The following is a 17,313-nucleotide window of genomic DNA, read 5'->3' as shown; positions in this document are numbered from 1 at the left end:
GAAGTAACTGTCACACAAGCTCAAACCAATAGCTTAGTTACATGACAAATCCATGAGAAAGAGAAAGCGAATCAACTTATACCTGCTTTCTAAAAAACATGCTGGTACAACCCTGACACACTGAATTTAGAAAGACTTTATTCAACTATATGCACAGAACACTGCGAAAACAATGATTTCAATAGTATAATAAGAGCTAGAAAATATTCATGTACATACTTTGAATAGCACGCTCTGCCTAAATCGAAATTTATATCCATTTAAGAAGTATTATCAGATGACATGAATAGAATTTTATTCATAAATATAAATATAATTCCTAAATTATATGCATAGAAATAAATAGTTTGAAATCCAGAGGAAGTCTGAAAATTTTATATATTTTTTTGTTCATCTGTTATTCCAAAACCCTCCTCATCTTTTAAAAATATAAGCATTAAAAGAAGCCAGATTGGGTCATTCTCATAGGTAGATTGTAGCAACACAGATGGATCTGGAGGATATGATGCAAAGTGAAATAAGTCAGATAGAAAAAGACAAATACCATATGATGTCACTTAATATGTAGAATCTAAAAGACAAAACAGATGAACACAGATGCAAAAATCATCAACAAAATACTAGCAAACTGAATCCAAAAACACATTAAAAGGATCATACACCATGATCAAGTGGGATTTACCACAGGGATGCAAGGATTCTTCAATACACGCAAATCAGTGAATGCGATACACAATATTAACAAACTGAAGGAGGAGCTTCAAGATGGCGGAAGAGTAAGACGCAGAGATCACCTTCCTCCCCACAAATAACATCAGAAATACATCTACATGTGTAGCAACTCCTACAGAACACCTACTGAACGCTAGCAGAAGACCTCAGACCTTCCAAAAGGCAGGAAACTCCGCATGTATCTGGGTAGGACTAAAGAAAAAAGAATAAACAGAGACAAAAGAATAGGGACGGGACCTGCACCAGTGGGAGAAAGGTTTCCACACATTAGGAGCCCCTTCGCGGGCGGAGACTGCGGGTGGCAAGAGGGGGGAAGCTTCGGAGCCACGAGGAGAGCGCAGCAACAGGGATGTGGAGGGCAAAGCGGAGAGATTCCCGCACAGAGGATCGGGGCCGACCGGCACTCACCAGCCCGAGAGGATTGTCTGCTCCCCCGGGGCGGGCGGGGCTGCGAGCTGAGGCTCAGGCTTCGGTCGGAGCGCACGGAGAGGACTGGGGTTGGCGGCTTGAACAGAGCCTGAAGGGGGTTAGTGCACCACGGCTAGCCGGGAGGGAGTCCGGGGGAAAGTTTGAACCTGCCTAAGAAGCAAGAGACCACTGTTTCGGGTGCATGAGGAGAGGGGATTCAGAGCACTGCTTAAAGTAGCTCCAGAGACGGGCATGAGCCGCGGCTAACAGCACGGACCCCAGAGACGGGCATGAGATGCTAAGGCTGCTGCTGCCGCCACCAAGAAGCCTGTGTGCGAGCACAGGTCACTATCCACACCTCCCTTCTGGGGAGACTGTGCAGCCCGCCACTGCCAGGGTCCCAGGATCCAGGGACAACTTACCCGGGAGAACACACGGCGCGCCTCACGCTGGTGCAACGTCACGCCGGCCTCTGCCACCGCAGGCCCGCCCCGCCCTCCATGCCCCTCCCTCCCCCCAGCCTGAGTGAGCCAGAGCCCCCGAATCAGCGGCTCCTTTAACCCCATCCTGTCTGAGCGAAGAACAGATGCCCTCAAGTGACCTACACGCAGAGGCGGGGCCAAATCCAAAGCTGAACCAACCCTGGGAGCTGCGCGAACAAAGAACAGAAAGGGAAATTTCTCCCAGCAGCCTCAGGAGCAGCAGATTAAATCTGCACAATCAACTTGATGTACCCTGAGTCTGTGGAATACCTGAATAGACAACAAATCATCCCAAATTGAGGAGGTGGACTTTGGGAGCAACAATATATATATTTTTGTCCCTTTTCTCTTTTAGGGAGTGTGTATGCTTCTGAGTGTGATTTTGTCTGTATAGCTTTGCTTTTACCATTTGTCCTAGGGTCCTGTCTGTCCCTTTTTTGTTTTCTTTTATTACTTAAAAATATTTTTTCTTTTAATTTTTTAAATAACTTTATTTTATTTTACTTTATTTTTTCATTGTATTTTACCTTCTTTCTTTCTTTCCTTCTTTCTTTTTCTCCCTTTTATTCTGAGCGATGTGGAGGACAGGCTCTTGGTGCTCCAGCCAGGCATCAGGGCTGTGCCTCTGAAGTGGGAGAGCCAAGTTCAGGACACTGCTCCACAAGACACCTCCCAGCTCCACGTAATATCAAACGGCGAAAATGTCGCAGAGATCTCCATGTCAATGCCAAGACCCAGCTCCACTCAATGACCAGCAAGCTACAGTGCTGCACACCCTATGCCAAACAACTAGCAAGACAGAAACACAACCCGACCCATTAGCATAGAGGCTGCCTAAAATCATAATAAGGCCACAGACACCCCAAAACACACCACCAGACGTGGACATGCACACCAGAAAGACAAGATCCAGCCTCATCCACCAGAACACAGGCACTAGTCCCCTCCACCAGGAAGCCTACACAACCCACTGAACAAACCCTAGCCACTGGGGAGAGACACCAAAAACAAAGGAAACTACGAACCTGCAGGCTGCAAAAAGGAGACCTCAAACACAGTAAGTTAAGCAAAATGAGAAGACAGAGAAACACACAGCAGATGAAGTAGCAAGGTAAAAACCCACCAGACCTAACAAATGAAGAGGAAACAGGCAGTCTACCTGAAAAATAATTCAGAATACTGACAATAAACATGATCCAAAATCTTGGAAATAGAATGGAGAAAATACAAGAAATGTTTAACAAGCACCTAGAAGAACTAAAGAGCAAACAAACAGTGATGAACAACACAATAAATGAAACTAAAAGTTCTCGAGAAGGGATCAATAGCACAATAACTGAGGCAGAAGAACAGACAAGCGACCTGGTAGATAAAATAGTGGAAATAACTACTGCAGAGCAGAATAAAGAAAAAAGAATGAAAAGAATTGAGGACAGTCTCAGAGACCTCTGGGACAACATTAAACACACCAACATTCAAATTATAGAGGTCCCAGAAGAAGAAGAGAAAAAGAAAGGGACTGAGCAAATTTTGAAGAGATTATAGTTGAAAACTTCCCTAATATGGGAAAGGAAATACTTAATCAAGTCCAGGAAGCAGAGAGAGTCCCACACAGGATAAATCCAAGGAGAAACACGCCAGGACACATATTAATCAAACTATCAAAAATTAAATACAGGGCTTCCCTGGTGGTGCAGTGGTTGAGAGTCTGCCTGCCGATGCAGGGGACACAGGTTCGTACCCTGGGATGGGAGGATCCCACATGCCACGGAGCAGCTGGGCCTGTCAGCCACGGCCGCTGAGCCTGCGCGTCCAGAGCCTGTGCTCGGCAATGGGAGAGGCCACAGCAGTGAGAGGACCACATACCGCAAAAATAAATAAATAAATAAATACAAAGAACAAATATTAAAAGAAGCAAGGGAAAAACAACAAATAACACATAAGGGAATCCCCATAACGTTAACAGCTGATTTTTTAGCAGAAACTCTGCAAGCCAGAAGGCAGTGGATGGACATATTTAAAGTGATGAAGGAGAAAAACCTACAACCAAGATTACTCTACCCACCAAGGATCTCATTCACATTTGATGGATAAATTATAACATTTACAGACAAGCAAAAGCTAAGAAAATTCAGCACCACCAAACCAACTTTACAACAAATGCTAAAGGAACTTCTCTAGGCAGGAAACACATGAGAAGAAGACCTACAATAATACACCCAAAACAATTAAGAAAATGATAATAGGAACATACATATCGATAATTACCTTAAATGTAAATGGATTAAATGCTCCAACCAAAAGACATAGACTGGCTGAATGGATACAAAAACAAGACCCGTATATGTGCTGTCCTCAAGAGAACCACTTCAGACCTAGGGACACATACAGACTGAAAGTGAGGGGATGGAAAAAGATATTCCATGCAAATGGAAATCAAAAGAAAGCTGGAATAGTAATTCTCATATCAGACAAAATAGGCTTTAAAACAAAGACTATTACAAGAGACAAAGAGGACACTACATAATGATCAAGGGATCAATCCAAGACGAAGATATAACAATTGTAAATATTTATGCACCCAACATAGGAGTACCGCAATACATAAGGCAAATACTAACAGCCATAAAAGGGGAAATTGACAGTAACACAATCATAGTAGGGGACTTTAACACCCCACTTTCACCAATGGACAGATCATCCAAACTTAAAATAAATAAGGAAGCACAAGCTTTAAATGATACATTAAAGAAGATGGACTTAATTGATATTTATAGGACATTCCATCCAAAAACAACAGAATACACATTGTTCTCAAGTGTTCATGGAACATTCTCCAGGATAGACCATATACTGGGTCAAAAATGAAGCCTTGGTCAATTTAAGAAAATTGAAATCATATCAAGTATCTTTTCTGACCACAATGCTATGAGACGAGGTATCAATTACAGGAAATAATCTGTAAGAATACAAACACATGGAGGCTAAACAACACACTACGTAACAGCCAAGAGATCACTGAAGAGATCAAATAGGAAATCAAAACATACCTAGAAATAAATGACAATGAAAATACGATGACCCAAAACCTATGGGATGCAGCAAAAGCAGTTCAAAGAGGGAAGTTTATAGCAATACAATCCTACCTTAAGAAACAAGAAACATCTCAAATAAACAACCTAACCTTACACCTAAAGCAATTAGAGAAAGAAGAACAAAAAAAATGCCAAAGTTAGCAGAAGGAAAGACATCATAAAGATCAGATCAGAAATAAATGAAAAAGAAATGAAGGAAATGACAGCAAAGATCAATAAAACTAAAAGCTGGTTCTTCGAGGAGATAAACAAAATTGATAAACCATTAGCCAGACTTATCAAGAAAGAAAGGGAAAAAACTCAAATTACTAGAATTAGAAATGAAAAAGGAGAAGTAACAACTGACACTGCAGAAATACAGAGGATGAGGAGAGATTACTACAAGCAACTCTATGCCAATAAAATGGACAACCTGGAAGAAATGGACAAATTCTTATAAATGCACAACCTGCCAAGACTGAATCAGGAACAAATAGAAAATATGAACAGACCAATCACAAGCACTGAAATTGAAACTGTGATTAAAAATCTTCCAACAAACAAAAGCCCAGGACCAGATGTCTTCACATGTGAATTCAATCAAACATTTAGAGAAGAGCTAACAGCTATTCTTCTCAAATTCTTCCAAAATATAGCAGAGGGAGGAACACTCCCAAACTTAATCTATGAGGGCACCATCACTCTGATACCAAAACCAGACAAAGATGTCACAAAGAAAGAAAACTACAGGCCAATATCACTGATGAACATACATGCAAAAATCCTCAACAAAATACTAGCAAACAGAATCCAACAGCACATTAGAAGGATCATACACCATGATCCAGTGGGGTTTATCCCAGGAATGGAAGGATTCTTCAGTATATGCAAATCAATCAATGTGAGACACCACATTAACAAACTGAAGGAGAAAACCATACGATCATCTCAATAGATGCAGAAAAAGCTTTCAACAAAATTCAACACCCATTTATGATAAAAACCCTCCAGAAAGTAGGCATAGAGGGAACTTTCCTCAACATAATAAAGGGTATATATGACAAAGCCACAGCCAACATCGTTCTCAATGGTGAAAAACTGAAACCATTTCCACTAAGATCAGGAACAAGACAAGGTTGCCCACTCTCACCACTCTTATTCAACACAGTTTTGGAAGTTTTGGCCACCGCAATCAGAGAAGAAAAAGAAAAGGAATCCAAACTGGAAAAGAAGTAAAGCTGTCACTGTGTGCAGATGATATGAGACTATACATAGAGAATCCTAAAGATGCCACCAGAAAACTACTAGAGCTAATCAATGAATTTGGTAAAGTAGCAGGATACAAAATTAATGCAAAGAAATCTCTTGCATTTCTGTACACTAATGATGAAAAATCTGAAAGAGAAGTTAAGGAAACACTCCCATTTACCACTGCAACAAAAAGAATAAAATATCTAGGAATAAACCTACCTACGGAGACAAAAGACCTGTATGCAGAAAATTATAAGACACTGAGGAAAGAAGTTAAAGATGATACAAATAGTTGGAGAGATATACCATGTTCTTGGATTGGAAGAATCAACATTGTGAAAATGACTCTACTACACAAAGCAATCTACAGATTCAGTGCGATCCCTATCAAACTACCAATGGCATTTTTCACAGAACTAGAAAAAAAAGGGCACAGTTTGTATGGAAACACAAAAGACCCCGAATAGCCAAAGCAATCTTGAGAATGAAAAACGGAGCTGGAGGAATCAGGCTCCCTGACTTCAGACTCTACTACAAAGCTACAGTAATCAAGACAGTATGGTACTGGCACAGAAACACAAATATAGATCAATGAAACAGGATAGAAAGCCCAGAGATAAACCCACACACATATGGTCACCTTATCTTTGATAAAGTTGGCAAGAATATACAGTGGAGAAAAGACAGCCTCTTCAGTAAGTGGTTCTGGGAAAACTGGACAGCTACATGTAAAAGAATGAAATTAGAACACTCCCTAACACCATACACAGAAACAAACTCAAAATGGATTAAAGACCTAAATATAATGCCAGACACCATCAAAATCTTAGAGGAAAACATAGGCAGAACACTCTATGACATCAATCACAGCAAGGTCCTTTTTGACCCACCACCTAGAAAAATGGAAATAAAAACAAACAAATGGGACCTAATTAAACTTCAAAGCTTTTGCAAAGCAAAGGAAACCATAAACAAAACAATGAAGCAACCCACAGAATGGGAGAAAATATTTCCAAATGTAGCGACCAACAAGGGATTAATCTCCAAAATATTCAAACAGCACATGGAGCTCAATAATAAAAAAAAAAAAAAACAGGGGCTTCTCTGGTGGCGCAGTGGTTGAGAGTTCGCCTGCCGGTGCAGGGGACACGGGTTCGTGCCCTGGTCCGGGAAGATCCCACATGCCACGGAGTGGCTAGGCCCGTGAGCCATGGCTGCTGAACCTGCACGTCTGGAGCCTGTGCTCCGCAACCAGAGAGGCCACAACAGTGAGAGGCCCATGTACCGTAAAATAAAAAAGAAAAAGAAATGAAATTGAGTTATTTGTAGTGAGGTGGATGGACCTAGAGTCTGTCATACAGAGTGAAATTAGTCAGAAAGAGAAAAACAAATACAGTATGCTAATACATATATATGGAATTTAAAAGAATTAAAAAAAGGTTCTTAGGAACCTAGAGGCAGTACAGGAATAAAGACAAAGACATAGAGAATGGACTTGAGAACATGGGGAGGGGGAAGGGTAAGCTGGGACAAAGTTAGAGAGTGGCATGGACATATATACACTACCAAATGTAAACTAGATAGCTAGTGGGAAGCAGCCACATAGCACAGGGAGATCATCTCGTGCTGTGACCACCTAGAGGGGTGGGATAGGGAGGGTGCAAGGGAGACGCAAGACGGAGGGGACATGGGGATATGTGTTTATGTATAGCTGATTCACTTTGTTATACAGCAGCAACTAACACAGCAAAGCAATTATACTCCAATAAAGATGTTTTTTTAAAAAAGACATCTTTTCTTATTTGTAATCACTCGAAAAAAATTGACTCTCTGAAGCAAAACAAGTAGCAATGTATTAGAAGGTATACTACATAATAATAAATACATAATAATAGCACAATGGATGGGAGACAGGAGTTAAAATTATATAATTTGGGGTTCTTATACTATACCTGAAGTCATATGATATTAGTTAAACATAGATTATAATAAATTAGATATGTAGAGCAACTATTAGAAGTCATAATGAAACAAATATAGCTAATAAGTTAATAAAGGAGATAATATGAATAAAACTATTCAATTGTAATAAAAGCAGACAAAGTTGAAAATAGGAAGAGATCAATAAAATGGAAACAATAAGCCTGATGGTAAATATAAACATAACCATATCAATGATTAGATGAAATATAAATGGCTAAATCCCCCAAAGATAACTGGTCTAAAATACAGAAATTGTCTGATTAGATTTAAAACCACAATCTAACTACATGCTTTCTACATGAAAACTACTTTAGATATGAAGACTGAAAGTGAATTAATGCAAAAGGTGTACCATGCAAACATTAACCAAAAGAAAGCTGGAATGGTCTATATTGTCCAAAAATGACGACTTCAGAATAAGGAATAATTCTAGGGATGAACAGGGACATTACATAATGATAAAGCAGTGAATTCGTTAAGAATACACAAGGAGTTTCAACATGGAGGCACGTAACAACAGAACTTTAGATACACAAAGCACAAAACAATGGAACTGAAAGGAGAAATAGAGAAATCCACAATTACAGTTGAAAAGTCAACATTCTGCACTCATTAATCAATAGAATTAGACAGAAAATCTCAAGTACATAGAAGATTTTAACCTTACTACCTACCGCCAAAAATAGGAGGACACACATTCTTGTCAAGAATATGTGGAAGATTCCTCAGTATAGCCCATACTCTTTGGGCCATAAAACAAACCCTGACAAATTTCAAAGAATTGAAATCAGGTAAATCTAATTTGATTGATTTTTTTTCTGTTAATCAAATTAAATTTTAAGTGAATAAGAGAAAAATACGTGGAATATCCCCAACACTTGGAAGTTCAAAAACAAACCCATGGGTCAAAGAGAAACTCACAAGGGAATTGTGAAAATGATTTGAATTAAAAATTCAAATAAAACTGAAGATAAAACATATAAAAAGTTGCAGAACATACACATATATGAGAGAAGTCTTTAAAAATTAAATAAATGGAGAGTTATATGGTGTTCATGGATTGAAAGACACGACATTGTCAAGATATCAATTCCCTCCAAAGTGATTTATAGATTTAATAAAATCCCAATCATAATCCCAGGTGGATTTTTTGTGAAAATTGAAAGTTCATTTGGAAAGTAAAGGAAATAGTCAATATAATTTGGAAAACAATTAAAAAATTTGAAGGCCTCTCACTTCTGATTTCATATTTAATATGAAGCAATAGTAATAAAGACAATGAAGTGAAAATAACAAAAAAGAAAGAGACTCATATATATAGTGAACAAACTAGTGGTTACCACTGGTGGGGGAGGGGCAAGATAGGGGGAGGGGATTAAGAGATACAAACTACTATGAGTAAGATAAATAAGCTACAAGGATATATTGTACAGCACAGGAAATATATCCAATATTTTATAATAACTATAAATGGAGTCTAGTCTATAGCAATGCTGAATCACTATGTTGTACATCTGAAACTAATGTAATATTGTAAAGCAACTATACCTCAAAAAAAATTTTCCCACCCACCCCAAAAGTAGATAAATTTTGCATTCTTATAAAAAAAAAGACAGTGAAGTTTATTAGTTTTATAGATTCCATATATGAGTGAAATCACACTGTATTTTTCTTTCTCCACCTGACTTATTTCACTTAGCAGCATGCCCTCAAGGAAACTAAATTTTTGGTGTGAGCACACTGTAGGGTATGCAGAAGTAGAAATATGCTGTACACATGGAACTCATATAATGTTATAAGTCAATGTTACCTCAATAAAATATAAAATAAAGTAAAATACAGTGTGGTATTTGGTAAAAGAAAGACACACAGACCAATGGCACAGAGTAGACAGTAAAAAGTAGATCCATACATATTGGTTCAATTGATTTCCAACAAATTAGCTAAGGAAATTCAAAAGAGAAAGGAGAGTTTATACAATAATTTGTTACTAAAAAATAGGCATCATATGCAAAATAAAATTCAAATCATTGTTTGTAACATGTTCAAAATTACCTTAAAATAGATCATCAATTTTAAGCTAGAACTAAACTAAAGACAGAAAACTTCTACAAGAGAACATTGGATAATATATTAAGACTTTGGGAAAAACAAAGATTTCTTAGATAGGACACAAAACACAATATAAAATTTAAAATGATATACTTATCAGACTCAATCAAATTAATCATACCTGCTCTTAGAAAGACACTGTTAAGAAAATAAAATAATATCTAAAAGAGGATTTATATCTAGAACTATAATCTATAACAAAGAACTATCACAACTCAATAGGAGGACAAACAACTCAATAAAAATGAACAAAAGATTTGAACAGGCACTTCATTTAAAAGACATTATAGAGACAGCAACTAAGGATATAAAATGGCCCTCAGCATCACTAGTCATTCAGTAATAGAAAGAAAATCACAGGGATAAACCATTACTTACTACTGAGGATGTAGAGAAAGTATAACCCTCAAGCATTGTTGGTGCAAAATGCAAAGGTTACTATCACTTTGGAAAACAGTTTTGCAACTTCTTATATAGTTAAACATATTTACTACGTTACCTAGCAATCTCTCTCCTAGGTTTTTACCTAAGAGAAATGAAAATATACATCCACTCAAAATTCTGTAGGTAAATATGTAATCCCTGGAGAAAATGGGAAAGGTTTACATAATTTTGAAGAATTTCAATTTCTTGCAGTTTTTATTACATTCTGTGTTAACATTAAATATCTATGTTCTTAAAATCATGATAGGTAGGGACTTCCCTCGTGGCGCAGTGGTTAAGAATCCACCTGCCAATGCAGGGGATGCGGGTTTGAGCCCTGGTCTGGGAAGATCCCACACGCCGCAAGGCAACTAGGCCCGTGCACTACAACTACTGAGCCTGTGCTCTAGGGCCCGCGAGCCACAACTACTGAGTCCATGTGCTGCAACTACTGACACTCACGTGCCACAACTACTGAAGCCCATGCACCTAGAGACTGTGCTCTGCAACAAGAGAAGCCACCGCAATGAGAAGCCCAAGCACCACAATGAAGAGTAGCCCCCGCTCGCAGCAACTAGAGAAAGCCCAAGCGCAGCAACAAAGACCCAACTCAGCCAAAAATAAATAAAATTTAAAAAAATTTTTTAATAGAGAAATACTTAAAAAAAATCATGATAGGGCTTCCCTGGTGCCGCAGTGGTTGAAAGTCCACCTGCCGATGCAGGGGACGCGGGTTCGTGCCCCGGTTTGGGAGGATCCCACATGCCGCAGAGCACCTGGGCCCGTGAGCCATGGCCACTGGGCCTGCGCGTCCAGAGCCTGTGCTCCGCAACGGGAGAGGCCACAGCGGTGAGAGGCCCGTGTACCGAAAAAAAAAAAAAAAAGTCATGATAGGTTTCTTTTCTTGTATGAATTAAACAATATTTTAACTTCTGGGCTGGACAATAATTCCAAAGAAAAAGAGGGGGTTTGTTCATCTGTTTGTTTATTCATGGACATGATTACGGAAGATACGGCAATGTGAGTTAAGTTTTCATTTATGAGCCTGACACTTCCCCATAACTCACCGTACCATTAATAGTTTGTTCTTTCTCATTAAGAAGTAAACAGAGTTAGCAAATGTTTATGATTATCTCTTAAATAAGCAAAACTAAGATTTGTAAGCATCATTTTGGTTAAGACAGTCTGTAAACATAGATTGCAGAAATGGAACGTGGGGTGGTAACCAAATTACTGTGAGAAATATCTTTCCAGTGCTTGATCAACAGCTTAATATTGCTGTTAGAATATAGAAACCTGATCATTAAACTTGCCAAAAACTGGTAACATAATTAAAATTGTGTATCACAAGTGGCCATTCTCTCTGCTCTGAAGGACACATTAAAAAAAAAAAATCCAGAACAACCAACCTTCCACTTTAGAGGCAAGATCCATGTCCTTGCCTACACTGTTGACTCTCACTAGTGGGCAAACTCCAGATGTGAGGGAAGAGTCTTGTCCCAAGCAAGTTGCTGAGGTGACCAGAAGTAACGTCTGAATTTATGTATTCACTCATGCATCTATTCAACAAGTACTTATTGAGTGCTTTCCACGTTCCAAATACCGTTCCAGGTTCTGAGAACATGGCACAAGACAGCGTCCCTCACCTTCAAGGAGCCTACGTCCTAGTGAGAGGCACTCAAAGAAAGAGACCACATAATGAAATTTCAGGTAGTGTTCACTGCTATCATGAAAATAGAGAAAGACGGGTGTAGAGAGTGATGGCCGACTCACCGAGAAGGGGCAGTTTGAGCAGAGAGACGAATGAGGAGAAGAACCAGAGATTATCCCATAGATTTTTTTTTTTTACTGGAAGTGGGCGGCTACATTCAACTATCATCACAGACTTAACACGTCCAAGGACTGTCCTCATTTCACCTGTAAAACCTCTACAACCCGTTATCCCAATCCCCACGCCTCCTCACAAGTTTTGTCATCACGGTGATGCTATTCATATTATTATGCAATTAATCTGACAACAATTAGGTAAAAATAGTATCATGGGTACAAAATAGGATAAAATAAGCAGCAAATGTCTCTAGGGTAATTTAAACATAAAATAGGAGGCCAAGGGCACTAAGTGTTTAGGAAGGACATCTGTTAATTTTCTCTAATATTCTTTGCTCATGGCCCATGCACGCATTCTGAGGGCAGAATAATACAGGAGGAGACATGAGGAGTAATTCTTGATTTGTAACTGCTATTACAAAGTTTAGATTTGTAATTCTCTTTCAAGCCTTTAGAATTTTCATGCCCATTGCTCTCTAAAAATACCACATGCTCGAAAATCTAGAAATTTAAATGGGATTGTGAAATAAGCAACATGTTTAAAGCATCTTAGATTCAGTCTAAGGCTAAAATTCTGATTTAAGTGTATGGCAACATTGCAAGAGCTCCCCAATCTAATTAAATGGCTAATACTTTGATAAAATGTGTTGTTGAATAGAAAATTCTATCCGTTGATTTAATATTTACTTCATAGAATTAAAGCACTGTCAGCAAAATAAAAGGCATGCCCATTTTTAGAACTGCAGTTATTTTGACCTTTATCTTTTCAGAAACCTGACTGTGCATGTATGTGAAATACTTAGTTTAGACTTACCCTTCATTTACCATAAAATTTGAATACATTTATCTGCCTATTCCTTCAAGGCTATTTTTTTCTGAAGTGCATATCAGCCACATGCAGGTATATTAAGCTCTTTGGCCCCTATTTTAGAATTCCAGTAAATAACTGCATCCCTATTTATATGTTTGAAGTTTTATCTTGCTAAGGACACACATACATACACACACAATTGGACGTTGAGTCATATGTAGAAATGTTTCTATAAATATACGGGAGGACATTTTGGTGTTCCACAATCTGTTGTAATCAAAACACATTAAATGTTAACATAATTGCAGCTGCATATTTTGTTAGGCTGCCTTAATCAAGGATTCCAAAAATGGCCTAAGTCATAAGTGAAAGTCAAGTTCTATAGGATCAAAAGCAAACTAAAGATACCAAAACCCATCTGCTGAGGACAGCCTTTAAGAGTCAGCCCCAACTATGCTTCAAGTATTTTGTGTGTGTGTGTGCTGCAAATGTTTTAATAATCCATTACTTTCTACCAGGCATGACTCTAGGTCCTGTTGAGGCTTATCAATGAATGTACTTGTCTTTAAAAATAATTCTGCTTTGGATAAAGAAGATGTGGCACATATATACAATGGAATATTACTCAGCCATAAAAAGAAACGAAACTGAGTTATTTGTAGTGAGGTTGATGGACCTAGAGACTTGTCATACAGAGTGAAGTAAGTCAGAAAGAGAAAAACAAATACCGTATGCTAACACATATATATGGAATCTTAAAAAAAAAAAGGGTTCTGAAGAACCTAGAGGCAGGACAGGAATAAAGACACAGACATAGAGAATGGACTTGAGATCATGGAGGGGGGAAGGGTAAGCTGGGACAAAGTCAGAGAGTGGCATGGACATATATACACTACCAAACGTAAAAGAGACAGCTAGTGGGAAGCAGCCACATAGCACAGGGAGATCAGCCCGGTGCTTTGTGACCACCTGGAGGGGTGGGATAGGGAGGGTGGGAGGGAGACGCAAGAGGGAGAGGATATGGGGATATATGTATACGTATAGCTGATTCACTTTGTTATACAGCAGAAACTAACACACCATTGTAAAGCAATTATACTCCAATAAAGATGTTAAAAATAAATAATAATAATTCTGCTTGCACAGTGGCTCTTCAGCATATTTCCACACATGGGCAGAATCCTACTGAATTTTAGTGGATTCAGTCAGACTCATTCCCTGTTCCCTAGAGACAAATAACCACAGCATAGAACTAGTAGTCAGTGTGATGCCCTCTTATGTGGGGAGCTAGGGTTGAACTCATGTCTAAACACTGTTCCCACACATCTGAGCCAGACCTGAATTCTTCAGAGTGTCTAAGTTTTGGGCAATTATTTTCATCACATAAATTGTCCCAGTTCCATTGAAAACAACTCAGATCACATGGGAGACGGACCAAAGAGGGGGAGACAATGGAGGGAATTGAGGAAACTGATTTTAACTGTTTTTCATGGGCTTCATGTTACTGATGAATAGTGAGTAAGAAGCTTAGAAAAACTGCTTCAACCTTTTCTAGGGTTTGAATATCCCAGAGAAACAGTAAAAGTATTAGGCTGGAAAATAAACATAGGCTGTCTTCCATTTAGGGTTGGCTTTTATTGATCCAAGCAAAGATTCAAGACAATGGATTAAATAAAGGCAGAGGAGAAGCTAAGAAATGGAACCATCTTGCAAAACTTAGAAAATAACTATTTTGCAATGAGAAAATTATAAGTACTATGGCGGACATTCAGGTACTTGTAGACTAAGTTGATAGAGTTAGTGTAGTTAGTATATGACTGTGGAACATCAGACTTGTATTGGTTCCTTACTGATCACTGTGTCTTGTAAGACTGGCAAACACTCAGTAAGCTAAACCATACCTGAAATCTCATTCCTAACCTTCTTCTTCCATTTTATTTTGCCTGTGAATATCCTTTTGGAGCTTGAGACAGAGGACCAAATTTCTTTTTGTCACTTTACTCAAGCTTAGATTTTCATGCTCAGTGTGTCTGGTGGTTATGTGCCCTGTCACGAGAGGGCTAAAAGCAAGTAACCTGAACTCAAAATCTGGATTCAAAGAGCCCCGGTGTGTGTTTGAATATAGGAGCTAGCACTAACAGATATTAAAACACACAATAACACTCTGTAAGTAAAACATTGTGGCATTGACTTATCAATAGATGGGTGTACCAATTGAAAAAAATTTTAAATCCCCAAATAATGAAAATATAGTATGTAATGTAGATGGCATCTCAAATTGGTGGCAAAAAGATAATTTCAGGGCTTCCCTGGTGGCGCAGTGGTTGAGAGTCCGCCTGCCGATGCAGGGGACACAGGTTCATGCCCCGGTCCAGAAAGATCCCACATGCCGTGGAGCGGCTAGGCCCGTGAGCCATGGCCGCTGGGCCTGTATGTCCGGAGCCTGTGCTCCGCAACGGGAGAGGCCACAACAGTGAGAGGCCCGCGTATCGCAAAAACAAAAAAAGATATTTTCAAATAGATAATTACATCCAAAAATATAAAATTATCCAATTCCTTACACCATACCCTAGAATATATTCCAAGTGCATAACAGATATAAATATTAAAAATGGAAACATCCCAGCGTGTGTTAGATACTGTTTTCAACTTGGTTAAGACTTGGACTGTGTTTTTTCCAGAATCTTCTCACCATGAGTTGGTTAGAGTTGACTAAAAGAGGAACTAAGTTAGTGTCTGGGATCTGAGTTAGGGTGCAGGATGCTGAGGGCTGGCATCACCCAAAGGCTGGTGGTGGTTAATGGTGGCTGTTGGCCGAGACCTTATGTGGGGCTGTCAGCCAGAACATCACAAGAATATAGAGACAAATGGATAACCTGATAGGTGAGAAATAGTATCTCAGTGCACTTCTAATCTGTATTTCTTTTATGACATGCAAGGTTGATAATCATTAGTATGCTTAAGGATAATTTTTTCACCGAAGTATTTACATCTCCTGCTATTTTTTTCTCCTAGAACTTATTGGTCTTTTCCTTCTCGACTTTCAGAATCTCTTTATATAGAGGGAATATTAACCCTTGATCAGTGATATCATTTGCACATGTTTTCTTATTTTATCATCTGTTGTTTTTCATGAGAAATATTATTACTTCTATGTCATCAAAATTATCACTCACTTCCCTTATATTCTCTGGAATTTTAATAAGAGTTAGAAAATGTTCCCACTTCCAGTAGAGGGAGTTGCCCATGTCTTCCTCTCGTCATTTGCATTACATAGCTTTTGTTATGTGACAGGACACCCAACATTGTGTGGCTTAACGTGGGTTGGTAAATTTTTTCTGTAAAGGCCAAAAGGCCAGACTGTAAGCACTTAGGCTTTGTGGGCTGTGTGGCCCCCGTTGTAACTACTCAACTCTGCTATATGATGCTGACTTCTGTTCTCTTTTAATATGCTGGTTTTACAGACAGGGAATTTGTCCTTGTGCATAAACTCATCACAGTTATTTGCTTCTTAGATGAAAGGACATAGAAGGCCAAGCCATGAGCAACAGAGACATTGGAACCAAGATCACCCTCAGAGAACAGAAGGGTGCAATGAACGAAGGACCCTCCCTAGGAAATGTGGAGGTCAGTGCACTGGAATTCATTTCTAGGGATATGACCTGGGTCTGTCTCTAAAATAGGAAAAAATATTCTTCAATAATGCATAAAGTAGAATAACAAATTTAGAAGGATAAATTGTAAGACTGTAGAATTTATACTACATATTTTAAATAAATTCAAATTAAATTATAAATATAGTAGTAAAAAAGAGAGAATGTATGACTAAGCCTGACTAGTATAGGTTTACTGATTTTAAATTGTTTCTATTAAAATTGAAATGGGGCTTCCCTGGTGGCGCAGTGATTAAGAGTCCGCCTGCCGATGCAGGGGACACGGGTTCGTGCCCCGGTCCGGGAAGATCCCACATGCCATGGAGCGGCTGGGCCCGTGGGCCATGGCCGCTGAGCCTGCGCGTCCGGAGCCTGTGCTCCGCGACGGGAGAGGCCACAACGGTGAGAGGCCCGCGTACAGAAAAAAAAAAAAAAAAAAAAAAATGAAATGATTAGCATGACTCCAACGTTGAAAACATTTTTGCATGAAACAAAGTTATAACAAATATATACAACTAACAATGAAAGGCAAAAACTGTCATGTGTTACTTTTGAAG

This window comes from Monodon monoceros, unplaced genomic scaffold (assembly GCF_005190385.1).
Source record: "Monodon monoceros isolate NGI ecotype Baffin Bay Population unplaced genomic scaffold, NGI_Narwhal_1 Super_Scaffold_5, whole genome shotgun sequence".
NCBI lineage: Eukaryota > Metazoa > Chordata > Mammalia > Artiodactyla > Monodontidae > Monodon > Monodon monoceros.
The sequence above is the reverse complement of the archived record's forward strand: the minus strand, read 5'-3'. Positions refer to the sequence as shown.